Below are 20,783 nucleotides of genomic sequence, written 5' to 3' on the forward strand. Positions count from 1 at the left end.
TCCTTGGATTAATTATTAATTAATTCTAATTCGAAATAATTAATTAACTACTTTCTACTGACAAAAGTTCTCATGGCCACAATGAATCCCAGCTCAAAATTGGTTTGGTGTCTATTTGTGAACATTATTCGTATCTATTTAGAATACGACTGAAACAGTATTACAAATATCAATTAAAAACTTGAAATAGCATGTTGAAAAGAATATATCTCCAATCTGACAATTATTGATAAGATTTAAAATAATCATTAAATCTGAGGTTGGTGAACTGCATTGTAGGAGCAGTACAACGTCAACTCGATCAAATATTCGAGTTGACGCATCCGACTCATACCGAAAATTCTACGATTTTGATCAACGCCTGTATTGTCCTAGTTAAGGGAAAATTCCTAAGTAAAATTGATTAAATACAAGTATAGAATGGAAGAAGAATAAAGAAAGTTGAAAAAAGCTAAAAATGATATTCACAGAGCATGTTGTACTGCTATAATTAGAGTTAACCCTTGGATTAACTATCAATTAAAGCTAATTCGAAATAATTAATTAAATACTTTCTACTGACAAAAGTTCTCATGGCCACCATGAAGCCCAGCTCAAGATTGGTTTGGTTTCTATTTGAGAACATTATTCGTATCTATGTAGATTACGACTGAAACAGTATTAAAAATATCAATTAAAAATTTGAAATAGCATGTTGAAAAAAAATATATCTACAATCTGACAATTATTGGTAAGATTTCTAATAATAATAACTCTGAGGTTGGTGAACTGCATTGTAGGAGCAGTACAACGTCAACTCGATCAAATATTCGAGTTGACGCATCCGACTCATACCGAAAATCCTACGAATTTGATCAACGCCTATATTGCCCTAGTCAAGGAAAAATTCCTAAGTAAAATTGATTAAATTCCAGTATAGAATAGAAGAAGAATAGAGAAAGTTGAAAATAGCTAAAAATGATACTCACAGTGTATGTTCTGCTATCATTACAGTTAATGCTTAGATTAACTAATAATTAATTATAATTCGTAATAATTCATGAATGAACTACTTTCTACTAACAAAAGTTCTTATGGACACAATGAAGCACAGCACAAAATTGGTTTGGTTTCTATTTGTGAACATTATTTTTGTCTAGAATACGACTGGAACAGTAATAAAAATTTCAATTAAAAACTTGAAATAACATGTTGGAGAAAAATTACATCAATTTGATAAATTATTGGTAAGATTTCTAACAATCACTATCTCTGAGGTTGGTGAACTGCATTGTATGAGCAGTACAACGTCAACTCGATCAAATATTCTAGTTGACGTCATGCTACTCCATACCACACAGCCCGAAAATCCGACTATATCGTTCAACGCCTCCATTGCCCTAGACCAGGTAAAATTCGTAAGTAAAATGATTAAATACAAATATTGAATAGAAGAAGAATAAAGAAAGTTGAAAGTAGCTGAAAATAATACTCACAGTGTATGTTGTATTGGCATCATTAAAGTTAATCCTTGGATTAAATATTAATTAATGTAATACGAAATAAATAATTAATGAACTACTTTCTACGTACAAAAGTTCTTCCCATCGCCACCATGAAGACCAGCTCATGATTGTTTTGGTTTATATGTGTGAACATTATTTGTGTCTAGAATACGACTAAAACAGTATAAAAATATCAATTAAAAACTTGAACTAACATGTTGAAGAAAAATTATATCTACAATCTGACAATTATTGGAAAGATTTCTAATAATCATTACCTCTGAGGTTGGTGAACTGCATTGTAGGAGCAGTACAACGTAAACTCGATCAAATATTCGAATTGACTCCATCTGCCTCATATCAAACAGCCCAAAAATGCTACGATCTCGATCAACTCCTCCATTGTCCTAGTCAAGGAAAAATTCCTAAGTAAAATTGATTAAATACAAGTATAGAATAGAAGATGAATATAGAAAGTTGAAGAATGCTAAAAATGATACTCACAGAGCATGTTGTACTGCTATCATTAGAGTTAATCCTTGGATTAACTATTAATTAATTCTAATTCGAAATACTTAATTAACTACTTTCTACTGACAAAGGTTCTCATGGCCACCATGAAGCCCAGCTCAAGATTGGTTTGGTTTCTATTTGTGAACATTATTCGTATCTATGTAGAATACGACTGCAACAATAATAAAAATATCAATTAAAAATTTGAAATAGCATGTTTTAGAAAAATATATCTACAATGTGACAATTATTGGTAAGATTTCTAATAATCATTACCTCTGAAGTTGGTGAACTGCATTGTAGGAGCAGTACAACGTCAACTTGATAAAATATTCGAATTGACTCCATCTCCCTCATATCAAACAGCCCAAAAATGCTACGATCTCGATCAACTCCTCCATTGTCCTAGTCAAGGAGAAATTCCTAAGTAAAATTGATTAAATACAAATATAGAATAGAAGACGAATAAAGAAAATTAAAAAAAGCTAAAAATAATACTCACAGCGCATGTTGCATGGCTATTATTAGAGATAATCCTTGGATTAACTCTTAATTAATTCTAATTCGAAGTAATTAATTAACTACTTTCTACTGACAAAAGTTCTCATGGCCACCATGAAGCCCAGCTCAAGATTGGTTTGGTTTCTATTTGTGAACATTATTCGTATCTATGTAGAATACGACTTAAACAGTAATAAAAATATCAATTAAAAACTTGAAATAGCAGGTTGAAGAAAAAATATCTACAATCTGACAATTATTGGTAAGATTTCAAATAATCGTTAACTTTGAGGTTGGTGAACTGCATTGTAGGAGCAGTACAACGTAAACTCGATCAAATATTCGGGTCTACATTATACTATCACACAAGACAGCCCAAAAATGCTACGATCTCGATCAACCCCTCCATTGTCCTAGTCAAGGAAAAATTCTTAAGTAAGATTGATTAAATATAAGTATAGAATAAAAGAAGAATAAAGAAAGTTGAAAATAGCTAAAAACGATACTCACAATGCATCTTGTACTGCTATCATTAGAGTTAATCCTTGGATTATCTATAAATTAAATTTAATTCGAAATAATTAATTAACTACTTTCTACTGACAAAATTCTCATGGCCACCATGAAGCCCAGATCAAGATTGGTTTGGTTTCTAGCTGTGAACATTATTCGTATCTATGTAGAATACGACTGCAACAATAATAAAAATATCAATTAAAAATTTGAAATAGCATGTTGAAGAAAAATATATCTACAATCTGACAATTATTGGTAAGATTTCTAATAATCATTAACTGTGAGGTTGGTGAGCAGCACTACAGGAGCAGTACAAGGTCAACTCCATCAAATATTCGAGTTGACGCCATCCGACTCATATCAAACAGCTCGAAAATCCTACGATTTTGATCAACGCCTCTATTGTCCTAGTCAAGGAAAAATTCCTAAGTAAAATTGATTAAATACCATTATAGAATAGAAGAAGAAAAAAGAAATTTGAAAATAGCTAAAAATGATACTCACAATGCATCTTGTACAGCTATCATTAGAGTTAATCCTTGGAGTAACTATAAATTAATTCTAATTCGAAATAATTAATTAACTACTTTCTCCTGACAAAAGTTCTCATGGCCACCACGAAGCCCAGATCAAGATTGGTTTGGTTTCTATTTGTGAACATTATTCGTATCTATGTAGAATACGACTGAAACAGTATTAAAAATATCAATTAAAAACTTGAAATAGCATGTTGAAGAAAAATATATCTACAGTCTGACAATTATTGGTAAGGTTTCTAATAATCATTAACTCTGAAGTTGGTGAACTGCATTGTATGAGCAGCACAACGTCAACTCGATCAAACATTCGAGTTGACGCCATACGATTCATATCAAACAGCCCGAAAACCCTACGATTTTGATCAACGCCTCCATAGTCCTAGTCAAGGAAAAATTCTTAAGTAAAATTGATTAAATAAAAGTATAGGATAGAAGAAGAATAAAGAAAGTTGAAGAAAGCTAAAAATGATACTCACAGAGCATGTTGCACTGCTATTATTAGAGGTAATCCTTGGATTAACTATTAAATAAATCTAATTCGAAATAATTAATTTACTACTTTCTACTGACAAAAGTTCTCATGGCCACCATGAAGCCCAGCTCAAGATTGGTTTGGTTTCTATTTGTGAACATTATTGGTATCTATATAGAATACGACTGAAACAGTAATAAAAATATCAATTAAAAACTTGAAATTGCATGTTGAAGAAAAATATATCTACAATCTGACAATTATTGGTAAGATTTCTAATTATCATTAACTTTGAGGTTGGTGAACTGCATTGTAGGAGCAGTACAACGTAAACTCGATGAAATATTCGGGTCTACATTATACTACCACACAAGACAGCTTAAAAATGCTACGATCTCGATCAACTACTCCATTGTCCTAGTCAAGGAAAAATTCATAAGTAAAATTGATTACATACAAGTATAGAATAGAAGAAGAATAAAGAAAGTTGAAAAACGCTAAAAATGATACTCACAGCGCATGTTGTACTGCTATTATTAGAGTTAATCCTTGGATTAATTATTAATTAATTCTAATTCGAAATAATTAATTAACTACTTTCTACTGACAAAAGTTCTCATGGCCACAATGAATCCCAGCTCAAAATTGGTTTGGTGTCTATTTGTGAACATTATTCGTATCTATTTAGAATACGACTGAAACAGTATTACAAATATCAATTAAAAACTTGAAATAGCATGTTGAAAAGAATATATCTCCAATCTGACAATTATTGGTAAGATTTAAAATAATCATTAAATCTGAGGTTGGTGAACTGCATTGTAGGAGCAGTACAACGTCAACTCGATCAAATATTCGAGTTGACGCATCCGACTCATACCGAAAATTCTACGATTTTGATCAACGCCTGTATTGTCCTAGTTAAGGGAAAATTCCTAAGTAAAATTGATTAAATACAAGTATAGAATGGAAGAAGAATAAAGAAAGTTGAAAAAAGCTAAAAATGATATTCACAGAGCATGTTGTACTGCTATAATTAGAGTTAACCCTTGGATTAACTATCAATTAAAGCTAATTCGAAATAATTAATTAAATACTTTCTACTGACAAAAGTTCTCATGGCCACCATGAAGCCCAGCTCAAGATTGGTTTGGTTTCTATTTGAGAACATTATTCGTATCTATGTAGAATACGACCGAAACAGTATTAAAAATATCAATTAAAAATTTGAAAGAGCATGTTATAGAAAAATATATCTACAATCTGACAATTATTGGTAAGATTTCTAATCATCATTATCTCTGAGGTTGGTGAACTGCATTGTAGGAGTAGTACAACGTAAAGTCGATCAAATATTCGAGTCTACATTATACTATCATACTATCACACAAGACAGCCCACAAATGCTTACGATCTCGATCAACTCCTCCATTGTCCTAGTCAAGGAAAAATTCCTAAGTAAAATTGATTAAATACAAGTATAGAAGGGAAGTAGAATAAAAAAGTTGAAAAAAGCTAAAAATGATACGCACAGAGCAGGTTGTACTGCCATAATTAGAGTTAATCCCTGGATTAACTATTAATCAAATCTAATTCGAAATAATTAATTAACTACTTTCTACTGACAAAAGTTCTCATGGCCACCATGAAGCCGAACTCAAGATTGGTTTGGTTTCTATTTGTGAACATTATTCGTATCTATGTAGAATACCACTGAAACAGTAATAAAAATATCAATTAAAAACTTGAAATAGCATGTTGAAGAAAAATATATCTACAAACTGAAAATTATTGGTAAGATTTCTAATAATCATTAATTTTGAGGTTGGTGAACTGCACTTTATCAGCAGAACAACGTCAACTCGATCAAATATTCGTGTTGACGCCATCTGCCTCATATCAAACAGCCCGAAAATCCTACGATTTTGATCAACGCCTCCATTGTCCTAGCCAAGGAAAATTCCTAAATTAAATACAATATTGAATAGAAGAAGAATAAAAAAAAGTCGAAAAAAGCTAAAAATGATACAGCGCATGTTGTACTGCTATCATTAGAGTTAATCCTTGGATTAACTATTAATTAATTCTAATTGGAAATAATTAATTAACTACTTTCTACTGACAAAAGTTCTTATGGCCACAATGAAGAACATCACAAAATTGGTTTCGTTTATATTTGTGAACATTTTTTGTGTCTAGAATACGACTGAAACAGTATTAAAAATTTCAATTAAAAACTTGAAATAACATGTTGAAGAAAGCTTACATCTACAAATTAACAAATTTTTGGTAAGATTTCTAATAATCCTTAACTCTGAGGTTGGTGAACTGCATTGTATGAGCAGTACAACGTCAACTCGATCAAATATTCTAGTTGACGTCATGCTACTCCATACGACACAGCCCGAAAATCCGACTATATCGTTCAACGCCTCCATTGTCCTAGACCAGAAAAAAATCGTAAGTAAAATGATTAAATACAAATATAGAATAGAAGAATAATAAAGAAAGTTGAAAATAGCTAAAAATAATACTCACAGTGTATGTTGTACTGGCATCATTAAAGTTAATCCTTGGATTAAATATTAATTAATGTAATACGAAATAAATAATTAATGAACTACTTTCTACGTACAAAAGTTCTTCCCATGGCCACCATGAGGACCAGCTCATGATTGTTTTGGTTTCTATGTGCGAACATTATTTGTGTCTAGAATACGACTAAAACAGTATAAAAATATCAATTAAAAACTTGAAATAACATGTTGAAGAAAAATTATATCTACAATCTGATAATTATAGGTAAGATTTCTAATAATCATTACTTCTGAGGTTGGTGAACTGCATTGTAGGAGCAGTACAACGTAAACTCGATCAAATATTCGAATTGACTCCATCTGCCTCATATCAAACAGCCCAAAAATGCTACGGTCTCGATCAACTCCTCCATTGTCCTAGTCAAGGAAAAATTCCTAAGTAAAATTGATTAAATACAAGTATAGAATAGAAGAAGAATATAGAAAGTTGAAGAAAGCTAAAAATGATATTCATAGAACATGTTGTACTGCTATCACTAGAGTTAATCCTTGGATTAACTATTAATTAATGCTAATTCGAAATAATTAATTAACTACTTTCTACTGACAAAGGTTCTCATGGCCACCATGAAGCCCAGCTCAAGATTGGTTTGGTTTCTATTTGTGAACATTATTCGTATCTACATAGAATACGACTGCAACAGTAATAAAAATATCAATTAAAAATTTGAAATAGCATGTTGAAGAAAAATGTATCTACAATCTGACAATTATCGGTAAGATTTCTAATAATCATTACTTCTGAGGTTGGTGAACTGCATTGTAGGAGCGGTACAACGTAAACTCGATCAAATATTCGAGTTGACGCCATCTGCCTCATATCAAACAGCCCAAAAATGCTACGATCTCGATCAACTCCTCCATTGTCCTAGTCAAGGAAAAATTCCTAAGTAAAATTGATTAAATACAAATAGTATTGAATAGAAGAAGAATAAAGAAAGTTGAAAAAAGATAAAAATGATACTCAAGCGCATGTTCTACTGCTATAATTAGGGTTAATCCTTGGATTAACTATTAATTAATTCTTATTCGAAATAATTAATTAACTACTTTCTACTGACAAAAGTTTTCATGGCCACCATGAAGCCCAGCTCAAGATTGGTTTGGTTTCTATTTGTGAACATTATTCGTATCTATGTAGAATACGACTGAAACACTATAAAAATATCAATTAAAAATTTGAAATAGCATGTTGAAGAAAAATATATCTACAATCTGACAATTATTGGTAAAATTTCTAATAATCATTAAATCTGAGGTTGGTGAACTGCATTGTAGGAGCAGTACAACGTCAACTCGATCAAATATTCGAGATGACGCTATCCGACTCATATCAAACAGTTCGAAAATCCTACGATTTTGATCAACACCTCCATTGTCCTAGTCAAGGAAAAATTCCTAAGTAAAATTGATTAAATACAAGTATAGAATAGAAGAAGAATAAAGAAAGATGAAAAAAGCTAAAAATGATACTCACAGCGCATGTTGTACTGCTATCATTGGAGTTAAACATTGGATTAACTATTAATTAATTCTAATTCTAAATAATTAATTAACTACTTTCTACTGACAAAAGTTCTCATGGCCACCATGAATCCCAGCTCAAAATTGGTTTGGTGTCTATTTGTGAACAATATTCGTATGTATTTAGAATACGACTGAAACAGTATTACAAATATCAATTAAAAACTTGAAATAGCATGTTGAAAAAAATATATCTATAATCTGAAAATTTTTGGTAAGATTTCAAATAATCATTAAATCTGAGGTTGGTGAACTGCATTGTAGTAGAAGTACAACGTCAACTCGATCAAATATTCGAGTTGACGCATCCGACTCATATCAAACAGCCCGAAAATCCTACGATTTTCTTCAACGCCTGTATTGTCCTAGCCAAGGAAAAATTCCTAAGTAAAATTGATTAAATACAAGTATAGAATAGAAGAAGAATAAAGAAAGTTGGAAACAGCTAAAAATGTTACTCACAGAGTATGTTGTATTGCTATCATTAGAGTTAATCCTTGGATTAACTATTAATTAATTCTAATTCGAAATAATTAATTAAATACTTTCTACTGACAAAAGTTCTCATGGCCAACATGAAGCCCAGCTCAAGATTGGTTTGGTTTCTATTTGTGAACATTATTCGTATCTATGTAGAATACGACTGAAACAGTAATAAAAATATCAATTAAAAACTTGAAATAGCATGTTGAAGAAAAATATATCTACAATCTGACAATTATTGGTAAGATTTCTAATAATCATTAACTTTGAGGTTGGTGAACTGCATTGTAGGAGCAGTACAACCTAAACTCAATCAAATATTCGGGTCTACATTATACTATCACACAAGACAGCCCAAAAATGCTACGATCTCGATCAACTCCTCCATTGTCCTAGTCAAGGAAAAATTCCTAAGTAAAATTGATTAAATACAAGTAGTATAGAATAGAAGAAGAATAAAGAAAGCTGAAAAAAGATAAAAATGATACTCACAGCGCATGTTGTACTGTAATAATTAGGGTTAATCCTTGGATTAACTATTAATTAATTCTAATTCGAAATAATTAATTAACTACTTTCTACTGACAAAAGTTTTCATGGCCACCATGAAGCCCAGCTCAAGATTGGTTTGGTTTCTATTTGTGAACATTATTCGTATCTATGTAGAATACGACTAAAACAGTTATAAAAATATCAATTAAAACATAAAATAGCATATTGAAGAAAAATATATCTACAATCTGACAATTATTGGTAAGATTTCTAATAATCATTAACTTTGAGGTTGGTGAACTGCATTGTAGGAGCAGTACAACGTAAACACGATCAAATATTCGGGTCTACATTATACTATCACACAAGACAGCCCAAAAATGCTACGATCTCGATCAACTCCTCCATTGTCCTAGTCAAGGAAAAATTCCTAAGTAAAATTGATTAAATACAAGTATAGAATAGAATAAGAATAAAGAAAGTTGAAAAAAGCTAAAAATGATACTCAGAGCGCATGTTGTACTGCTATAATTAGGGTTAATCCTTGGATTAATTATTAATTAATTCTAATTCGAAATAATTAATTAACTACTTTCTACTGACAAATGTTCTCATGGCCACCATGAAGCCCAGCTCAAGATTGGTTTGGTTTCTATTTGTGAACATTATTCTTATCTATGTAGAATACGACTGAAACAGTATTAAAAATATCAATTAAAAATTTGAAATAGCATGTTGAAGAAAAATATATCTACAATCTGACAATTATTGGTAAAATCTCTAATAATCATTAACTCTGAGGTTGGTGAACTGCATTGTATGAGCAGTACAACGTCAACTCGATCAAATATTCGGGTTGACGCTATCTGCCTCATATCAAACAGCCCGAAAATCCTACGATTTTGATCAACGCCTTCATTGTCCCAGTCAAGGAAAAATTCCTAAGTAAAATTAATTAAATACCAGTATAGAATAGAAGAAGAATAAAGAAATTTGAAAACAGCTAAAAATGATACTCACAGCGCATGTTGTATGGGTATCATTAGAGTTAATCATTGGATTAACTATTAATTAATTCTAATCCGAAATAATTAATTAACTACTTTCTACTGACAAAAGTTCCCATGGCCACCATGAAGCCCAGCTCAAGATTGGTTTGGTGTCTATTTGTGAACGTTATTCGTATCTATGTAGAATACGACTAAAACAGTAATAAAAATATCAATTAAAACTTAAAATAGCATGTTGAAGAAAAATATATCTACGATCTGACAATTATTGGTAAAATTTCTAATAATCATTAACTCTGAGGTTGGTGAACTGCATTGTATGAGCAGTACAACGTCAACTCGATCAAATATTCGGGTTGACGCTATCTGCCTCATATCAAACAGCCCCAAAATCCTACGATTTTGATCAACTTTTTCATTGTCCCAGTCAAGGAAAAATTCCTAAGTAAAATTAATTAAATACCAGTATAGAATAGAAGAAGAATAAAGAAATTTGAAAACAGATAAAAATGATACTCACAGCGCATGTTGTATGGGTATCATTAGAGTTAATCATTGGATTAACTATTAATTAATTCTAATCCGAAATAATTAATTAACTACTTTCTACTGACAAAAGTTCTCCTGGCCACCATGAAGCCCAGCTCAAGATTGGTTTGGTTTCTATTTGTGAACATTATTCGTATCTATGTAGAATACGACTAAAACAGTAATAAAAATATCAATTAAAACTTAAAATAGCATGTTGAAGAAAAATATATCTACAATCTGACAATTATTGGTAAGGTTTCTAATAATCATTAACTTTGATGTTGGTGAACTGCATTGTAGGAGCAGTACAACGTAAACTCGATCAAATATTCGGGTCTACATTATACTATCACACAAGACACCCCAAAAATGCTACGATCTCGATCAACTCCTCCATTGTCCTAGTCAAGGAAAAATTCCTAAGTAAAATTGATTAAATACAATTATAGAATAGAAGAAGAATAAAGAAAGTTGAAAAAAGCTAAAAATGATACTCACAGCGCATGTTATACTGCTATAATTAGGGTTAATCCTTGGATTAATTATTAATTAATTCTAATTCGAAATAATTAATTAACTACTTTCTACTGACAAATGTTCTCATGGCCATCATGAAGCCCAGCTCAAGATTGGTTTGGTTTCTATTTGTGAACATTATTCGTATCTATGTAGAATACGACTGAAACAGTATTAAAAATATCAATTAAAAATTTGAAATAGCATGTTGAAGAAAAATATACAGTCGAACCCGTTTATTGAAATAGCCTTTGTACCAGGCAAAAATATTCTTATAACCGGGATATTCTAATAACCGATCATTGGTGGCTAGTCGAAATAAGTGTACCGAATATACGTAATAATATTATTTACATACTATGCCAATGTGTAGTTTTACATACTATGCCAATATGTATATCATATATGTACACCTACATAATCAGTATATGTAAATGGTTTTAGGTCTTTTTACGTCAATAATACAGTAGTGTAACTACTACTTATCTATGTATGTGTTAAATACCAAATTACATTATATTATATATGTGAATGAATACAGTAGCAGTAGGTAATTAATATAAAATGTATGCAATATGTAGATATGTAAATATTTTCTTATTAAAATGCATATAACAAAATTACTTATTTTTTCTTGAGAAATTATCGGTAATTATAGCTTTTTGTTGTTAATCCGTGCGGACATCCTTAATCCATTGGTTGAATGGAACTTTTATTGGTGGCAAGAAATGGATGAATTGAATTTAACAAAGCCATAAGCCTCTCTGGGTGAATTCTAAATAAACTGCTTCTAACAATTTTATAGCAGGCAACAGTGCCTTTGTGTAGACAAATAAAAATTACTTTATGACCCATGTATTTGTCGGCTAAAAATCGAATTGGTACTCGTAACAAAGTAATAAATATTTATTACCCTAATAATATCTAATCCATAATCCTTGACGACTGACCATAATAACCAAACATAATTTAAATTTTTAGTAAAATTGTAAAAAAAACATAGTCCTTGACCTGCAAAATATGCTAATAAGCGGTATTATCTAATTAGAACCTATTCCAATAAAAGGATAAATTTATTAAGGAGTAAATGGAAACGTTTCGGGAACTCGAATTTATATTCCATAAACCGGGATATTCCTATAACAGGGATTCTAATAAGCGGGTTCGACTGTATCTACAATCTGACAATTATTGGTAAAATTTCTAATAATCATTAACTCTGAGGTTGGTGAACTGCATTGTATGAGCAGTACAACGTCAACTCCATCAAATATTCGTGTTGACACTATCTGCCTCATATCACACAGCCCGAAAATGCTACGATTTTGATCAACGCCTTCATTGTCCCAGTCAAGGAAAAATTCCTAAGTAAAATTAATTAAATACCAGTATAGAATAGAAGAAGAATAAAGAAATTTGAAAACAGCTAAAAATGATACTCACAGCGCCTGTTGTATGGGTATCATTAGAGTTAATCATTGGATTAACTATTAATTAATCCTAATCCGAAATAATTAATTAACTACTTTCTACTGACAAAATTTCTCATGGCCACCATGAAGCCCAGCTCAAGATTGGTTTGGTTTCTATTTGTGAACATTATTCGTATCTATGTAGAATACGACTAAAACCGTAATAAAAATATCAATTAAAATTTAAAATAGCATGTTGAAGAAAAATATATCTACAATCTGACAATTATTGGTAAGATTTCTAATAATCATTAACTGTTAGGTTGGTGAACTGCATTGTAGGAGCAGTACAACGTAAACTCGATCAAATATTCGGGTCTACATTATACTATCACACAAGACAGCCCAAAAATGCTACGATCTCGATCAACTCCTCCATTGTCCTGGTCAAGGAAAAATTCCTAAGTAAAATTGATTAAATACAAGTATAGAATAGAAGAAGAATAAAGAAAGTTGAAAAAAGCTAAAAATGATACTCACAGCGCATGTTGTACTGCTATAATTAGGGTTAATCCTTGGATTAATTATTAATTAATTCTAATTCGAAATAATTAATTAACTACTTTCTACTGACAAAAGTTCTCATGGCCACCATGAAGCCCAGCTCAAGATTGGTTTGGTTTCTATTTGTGAACATTATTCGTATCTATGTAGAATACGACTGAAACAGTATTAAAAATATCAATTAAAAATTTGAAATAGCATGTTGAAGAAAAATATATCTACAATCTGACAATTATTGGTAAAATTTCTAATAATCATTAACTCTGAGGTTGGTGAACTGCATTGTATGAGCAGTACAACGTCAACTCGATCAAATATTCGGGTTGACGCTATCTGCCTCATATCAAACAGCCCCAAAATCCTACGATTTTGATCAACGCCTTCATTGTCCCAGTCAAGGAAAAATTCCTAAGTAAAATTAATTAAATACCAGTATAGAATAGAAGAAGAATAAAGAAATTTGAAAACAGCTAAAAATGATACTCACAGCGCATGTTGTATGGGTATCATTAGAGTTAATCATTGGATTAACTATTACTTAATTCTAATCCGAAATAATTAATTAACTACTTTCTACTGACAAAAGTTCTCATGGCCACCATGAAGCCCAGCTCAAGATTGGTTTGGTTTCTATTTGTGAACATTATTCGTATCTATGTAGAATACAACTAAAACAGTAATAAAAATATCAATTAAAACTTAAAATAGCATGTTGAAGAAAAACATATCTACAATCTGAAAATTATTGGTAAAGTTTCTAATAATCATTAACTCTGAGGTTGGTGAACTGCATTGTATGAGCAGTACAACGTCAACTCGATCAAATATTCGGGTTGACGCTATCTGCCTCATATCAAACAGCCCGAAAATCCTACGACTTTGATCAACGCCTTCATTGTCCCAGTCAAGGAAAAATTCCTAAGTAAAATTAATTAAATACCAGTACAGAATAGAAGAAGAATAAAGAAATTTGAAAACAGCTAAAAATGATACTCACAGCGCATGTTGTATGGGTATCATTAGAGTTAATCATTGGATTAACTATTAATTAATTCTAATCCGAAATAATTAATTAACTACTTTCTACTGACAAAAGTTCTCATGGCCACCATGAAGCCCAGCTCAAGATTGGTTTAGTTTCTATTTGTGAACATTATTCGTGTCTATGTAGAATACGACTAAAACAGTAATAAAAATATCAATTAAAACTTAAAATAGCATGTTGAAAAAAAATATATCTACAATCTGAAAATTATTGGTAAAATTTCTAATAATCATTAACTCTGAGGTTGGTGAACTGCATTGTATGAGCAGTACAACGTCAACTCGATCAAATATTCGGGTTGACGCTATCTGCCTCATATCAAACAGCCCCAAAATCCTACGATTTTGATCAACGCCTTCATTGTCCCAGTCAAGGAAAAATTCCTAAGTAAAATTAATTAAATTCCTGTATAGAATAGAAGAAGAATAAAGAAATTTGAAAACAGCTAAAAATGATACTCACAGCGCATGTTGTATGGGTATCGTTAGAGTTAATCATTGGATTAACTCTTAATTAATTCTAATCCGAAATAATTAATTAACTACTTTCTACTGACAAAAGTTCTCATGGCCACCATGAAGCCCAGCTCAAGATTGGTTTGGTTTCTATTTGTGAACATTATTCGTATCTATGTAGAATACGACTAAAACAGTAATAAAAATATCAATTAAAACTTAAAATAGCATGTTGAAGAAAAATATATCTACAATCTGACAATTATTGGTAAGATTTCTAATAATCATTAACTTTGAGGTTGGTGAACTGCATTGTAGGAGCAGTACAACGTAAACTCGATCAAATATTCGGGTCTACATTATACTATCACACAAGACAGCCCAAAAATGCTACGATCCCGATCAACTCCACCATTGTCCTAGTCAAGGAAAAATTCCTAAGTAAAATTGATTAAATACAAGTATAGAATAGAAGAAGAATAAAGAAAGTTGAAAAAAGCTAAAAATGATACTCACAGCGCATGTTGTACTGCTATAATTAGGGATAATCCTTGGATTAATTATTAATTAATTCTAATTCGAAATAAATAATTAACTACTTTCTACTGACAAATGTTCTCATGGCCACCATGAAGCCCAGCTCAAGATTGGTTTGGTTTGTATTTGTGAACATTATTCGTATCTATGTAGAATACGACTGAAACAGTATTAAAAATATCAATTAAAAATTTGAAATAGCATGTTGAAACAAAATATATGTACAATCTGACAATTATTGGTAAAATCTCTAATAATCATTAACTCTGAGGTTGGTGAACTGCATTGTATGAGCAGTACAACGTCAACTCGATCAAATATTCGGGTTGACGCTATCTGCCTCATATCAAACAGCCCGAAAATCCTACGATTTTGATCAACGCCTTCATTGTCCCAGTCAAGGAAAAATTCCTAAGTAAAATTAATTAAATACCAGTATAGAATAGAAGAAGGATAAAGAAATTTGAAAACAGCTAAAAATGATACTCACAGCGCATGCTGTATGAGTATCATTAGAGTTAATCATTGGATTAACTATTAATTAATTCTAATCCGAAATAATTAATTAACTACTTTCTACTGACAAAAGTTCTCATGGCCACCATGAAGCCCAGCTCAAGATTGGTTTGGTTTCTATTTGTGAACATTATTCGTATCTATGTAGAATACGACTAAAACAGTAATAAAAATATCAATTAAAACTTAAAATAGCATGTTGAAGAAAAATATATCTACAATCTGACAATTATTGGTAAAATCTCTAATAATCATTAACTCTGAGGTTGGTGAACTGCATTGTATGAGCAGTACAACGTCAACTCGATCAAATATTCGGGTTGACGCTATCTGCCTCATATCAAACAGCCCGAAAATCCTACGATTTTGATCAACGCCTTCATTGTCCCAGTCAAGGAAAAATTCCTAAGTAAAATTAATTAAATACCAGTATAGAATAGAAGAAGAATAAAGAAATTTGAAAACAGCTAAAAATGATACTCACAGCGCATGTTGTATTGGTATCATTAGAGTTAATCATTGGATTAACTATTAATTAATTCTAATCCGAAATAATTAATTAACTACTTTCTACTGACAAAAATTCTCATGGCCACCATGAAGCCCAGCTCAAGATTGGTTTGGTTTCTATTTGTGAACATTATTCGTATCTATGTAGAATACGACTAAAACAGTAATAAAAATATCAATTAAAACTTAAAATAGCATGTTGAAGAAAAATATATCTACAATCTGACAATTATTGGTAAGATTTCTAATAATCATTAACTTTGAGGTTGGTGAACTGCATTGTAGGAGCAGTACAACGTAAACTCGATCAAATATTCGGGTCTACATTATACTATCACACAAGACAGCCCAAAAATGCTACGATCTCGATCAACTCCTCCGTTGTCCTAGTCAAGGAAAAATTCCTAAGTAAAATTGATTAAATAAAAGTATAGAATAGAAGAAGAATAAAGAAAGTTGAAAAAAGCTAAAAATGATACTCACAGCGCATGTTGTACTGCTATAATTAGGGTTAATCCTTGGATTAATTATTAATTAATTCTAATTCGAAATAATTAATTAACTACTTTCTACTGACAAAAGTTCTCATGGCCACCATGAAGCCCAGCTCAAGATTGGTTTGGTTTCTATTTGTGAACATTATTCGTATCTATGTAGAATACGACTGAAACAGTATTAAAAATATCAATCAAAAATTTGAAATAGCATGTTGAAGAAAAATATATCTACAATTTGGCAATTATTGGTAAAATTTCTAATAATCATTAACTCTGAGGTTGGTGAACTGCATTGTATGAGCAGTACAACGTCAACTCGATCAAATTCGGGGTTGACGCTATCTGCCTCATATCAAAACAGCCCCAAAATCCTACGATTTTGATCAACGCCTTCATTGTCCCAGTCAAGGAAAAATTCCTAAGTAAAATTAATTAAATACCAGTAGAGAATAGAAGAAGAATAAAGAAATTTGAAAACAGCTAAAAATGATACTCACAGCGCATGTTGTATGGGTATCATTGGAGTTAATCAATGGAATGAACTATTAATTAATTCTAATCCGAAATAATTAATTAACTACTTTCTACTGACAAAAGTTCTCATGGCCACCATGAAGCCCAGCTCAAGATTGGTTTAGTTTCTATTTGTGAACATTATTCGTGTCTATGTAGAATACGACTAAAACAGTAATAAAAATATCAATTAAAACTTAAAATAGCATGTTGAAAAAAAATATATCTACAATCTGAAAATTATTGGTAAAATTTCTAATAATCATTAACTCTGAGGTTAGTGAACTGCATTGTATAGAGCAGGTACAACGTCAACTCGATCAAATATTCGGGTTGACGCTATCTGCCTCATATCAAACAGCCCCCAAAATCCTACGATTTTGATCAACGCCTTCATTGTCCCAGTCAAGGAAAAATTCCTAAGTAAAATTAATTAAATTCCAGTATAGAATAGAAGAAGAATAAAGAAATTTGAAAACAGCTAAAAATGATACTCACAGCGCATGTTGTATGGGTATCGTTAGAGTTAATCATTGGATTAACTCTTAATTAATTCTAATCCGAAATAATTAATTAACTACTTTCTACTGACAAAAGTTCTCATGGCCACCATGAAGCCCAGCTCAAGATTGGTTTGGTTTCTATTTGTGAACATTATTCGTATCTATGTAGAATACGACTAAAACAGTAATAAAAATATCAATTAAAACTTAAAATAGCATGTTGAAGAAAAATATATCTACAATCTGACAATTATTGGTAAGATTTCTAATAATCATTAACTTTGAGGTTGGTGAACTGCATTGTAGGAGCAGTACAACGTAAACTCGATCAAATATTCGGGTCTACATTATACTATCACACAAGACAGCCCAAAAATGCTACGATCTCGATCAACTCCACCATTGTCCTAGTCAAGGAAAAATTCCTAAGTAAAATTGATTAAATACAAGTATAGAATAGAAGAAGAATAAAGAAAGTTGAAAAAAGCTAAAAATGATACTCACAGCGCATGTTGTACTGCTATAATTAGGGTTAATCCTTGGATTAATTATTAATTAATTCTAATTCGAAATAAATAATTAACTACTTTCTACTGACAAATGTTCTCATGGCCACCATGAAGCCCAGCTCAAGATTGGTTTGGTTTGTATTTGTGAACATTATTCGTATCTATGTAGAATACGACTGAAATAGTATTAAAAATATCAATTAAAAATTTGAAATAGCATGTTGAAGCAAAATATATGTACAATCTGACAATTATTGGTAAAATCTCTAATAATCATTAACTCTGAGGTTGGTGAACTGCATTGTATGAGCAGTACAACGTCAACTCGATCAAATATTCGGGTTGACGCTATCTGCCTCATATCAAACAGCCCGAAAATCCTACGATTTTGATCAACGCCTTCATTGTCCCAGTCAAGGAAAAATTCCTAAGTAAAATTAATTAAATACCAGTATAGAATAGAAGAAGAATAAAGAAATTTGAAAACAGCTAAAAATGATACTCACAGCGCATGCTGTATGGGTATCATTAGAGTTAATCATTGGATTAACTATTAATTAATTCTAATCCGAAATAATTAATTAACTACTTTCTACTGACAAAAGTTCTCATGGCCACAATGAAGCCCAGCTCAAGATTGGTTTGGTTTCTATTTGTGAACATTATTCGTATCTATGTAGAATACGACTAAAACAGTAATAAAAATATCAATTAAAACTTAAAATAGCATGTTGAAGAAAAATATATCTACAATCTGAAAATTATTGGTAAAATTTCTAATAATCATTAACTCTGATGTTGGTGAACTGCATTGTGTGAGCAGTACAACGTCAACTCGATCAAATATTCGGGTTGACGCTATCTGCCTCATATCAAACAGCCCCAAAATCCTACGATTTTGATCAACGCCTTCATTGTCCCAGTCAAGGAAAAATTCCTAAGTAAAATTAATTAAATACCAGTATAGAATAGAAGAAGAATAAAGAAATTTGAAAACAGCTAAAAATGATACTCACAGCGCATGTTGTATGGGTATCATTAGAGTTAACCATTGGATTAACTATTAATTAATTCTAATCCGAAATAATTAATTAATTAATTTCTACTGACAAAAGTTCCATGGCCACCATGAAGCCCAGCTCAAGATTGGTTTGGTTTCTATTTGTGAACATTATTCGTATCTATGTAGAATACGACTAAAACAGTAATAAAAATATCAATTAAAACTTAAAATAGCATGTTGAAGAAAAATATATCTACAATCTGACAATTATTGGTAAGATTTCTAATAATCATTAACTTTGAGGTTGGTGAACTGCATTGCAGGAGCAGTACAACGTAAACTCGATCAAATATTCTGGTCTACATTATACTATCACACAAGACAGCCCAAAAATGCTACGATCTCGATCAACTCCACCATTGTCCTAGTCAAGGAAAAATTCCTAAGTAAAATTGATTAAATACAAGTATAGAATAGAAGAAGAATAAAGAAAGTTGAAAAAAGCTAATAATGATACTCACAGCGCATGTTGTACTGCTATAATTAGGGTTAATCCTTGGATTAATTATTAATTAATTCTAATTCGAAATAATTAATTAACTACTTTCTACTGACAAATGTTCTCATGGCCACCATGAAGCCCAGCTCAAGATTGGTTTGGTTTGTATTTGTGAACATTATTCGTATCTATGTAGAATACGACTGAAACAGTATTAAAAATATCAATTAAAAATTTGAAATAGCATGTTGAAGAAAAATATATCTACAATCTGACAATTATTGGTAAAATCTCTAATAATCATTAACTCTGAGGTTGGTGAACTGCATTGTATGAGCAGTACAACGTCAACTCGATCAAATATTCGGGTTGACGCTATCTGCCTCATATCAAACAGCCCCAAAATCCTACGATTTTGATCAACGCCTTCATTGTCCCAGTCAAGGAAAAATTCCTAAGTAAAATTAATTAAATTCCAGTATAGAATAGAAGAAGAATAAAGTAATTTGAAAACAGCTAAAAATGATACTCACAGCGCATGTTGTATGGGTATCGTTAGAGTTAATCATTGGATTAACTCTTAATTAATTCTAATCCGAAATAATTAATTAACTACTTTCTACTCACAAAAGTTCTCATGGCCACCATGAAGCCCAGCTCAAGATTGGTTTGGTTTCTATTTGTGAACATTATTCGTATCTATGTAGAATACGACTAAAACAGTAATAAAAATATCAATTCAAACTTAAAATAGCATGTTGAAGAAAAATATATCTACAATCTGACAATTATTGGTAAAATCTCTAATAATCATTAACTCTGAGGTTGGTGAACTGCATTGTATGAGCAGTACAACGTCAACTCGATCAAATATTCGGGTTGACGCTATCTGCCTCATATCAAACAGCCCGAAAATCCTACGATTTTGATCAACGCCTTCATTGTCCCAGTCAAGGAAAAATTCCTAAGTAAAATTAATTAAATACCAGTATAGAATAGAAGAAGAATAAAGAAATTTGAAAACAGCTAAAAATGATACTCA

The sequence above is a fragment of the Diabrotica virgifera genome, chromosome 10, assembly GCF_917563875.1.
Source record: "Diabrotica virgifera virgifera chromosome 10, PGI_DIABVI_V3a".
Classification (NCBI taxonomy): domain Eukaryota; kingdom Metazoa; phylum Arthropoda; class Insecta; order Coleoptera; family Chrysomelidae; genus Diabrotica; species Diabrotica virgifera.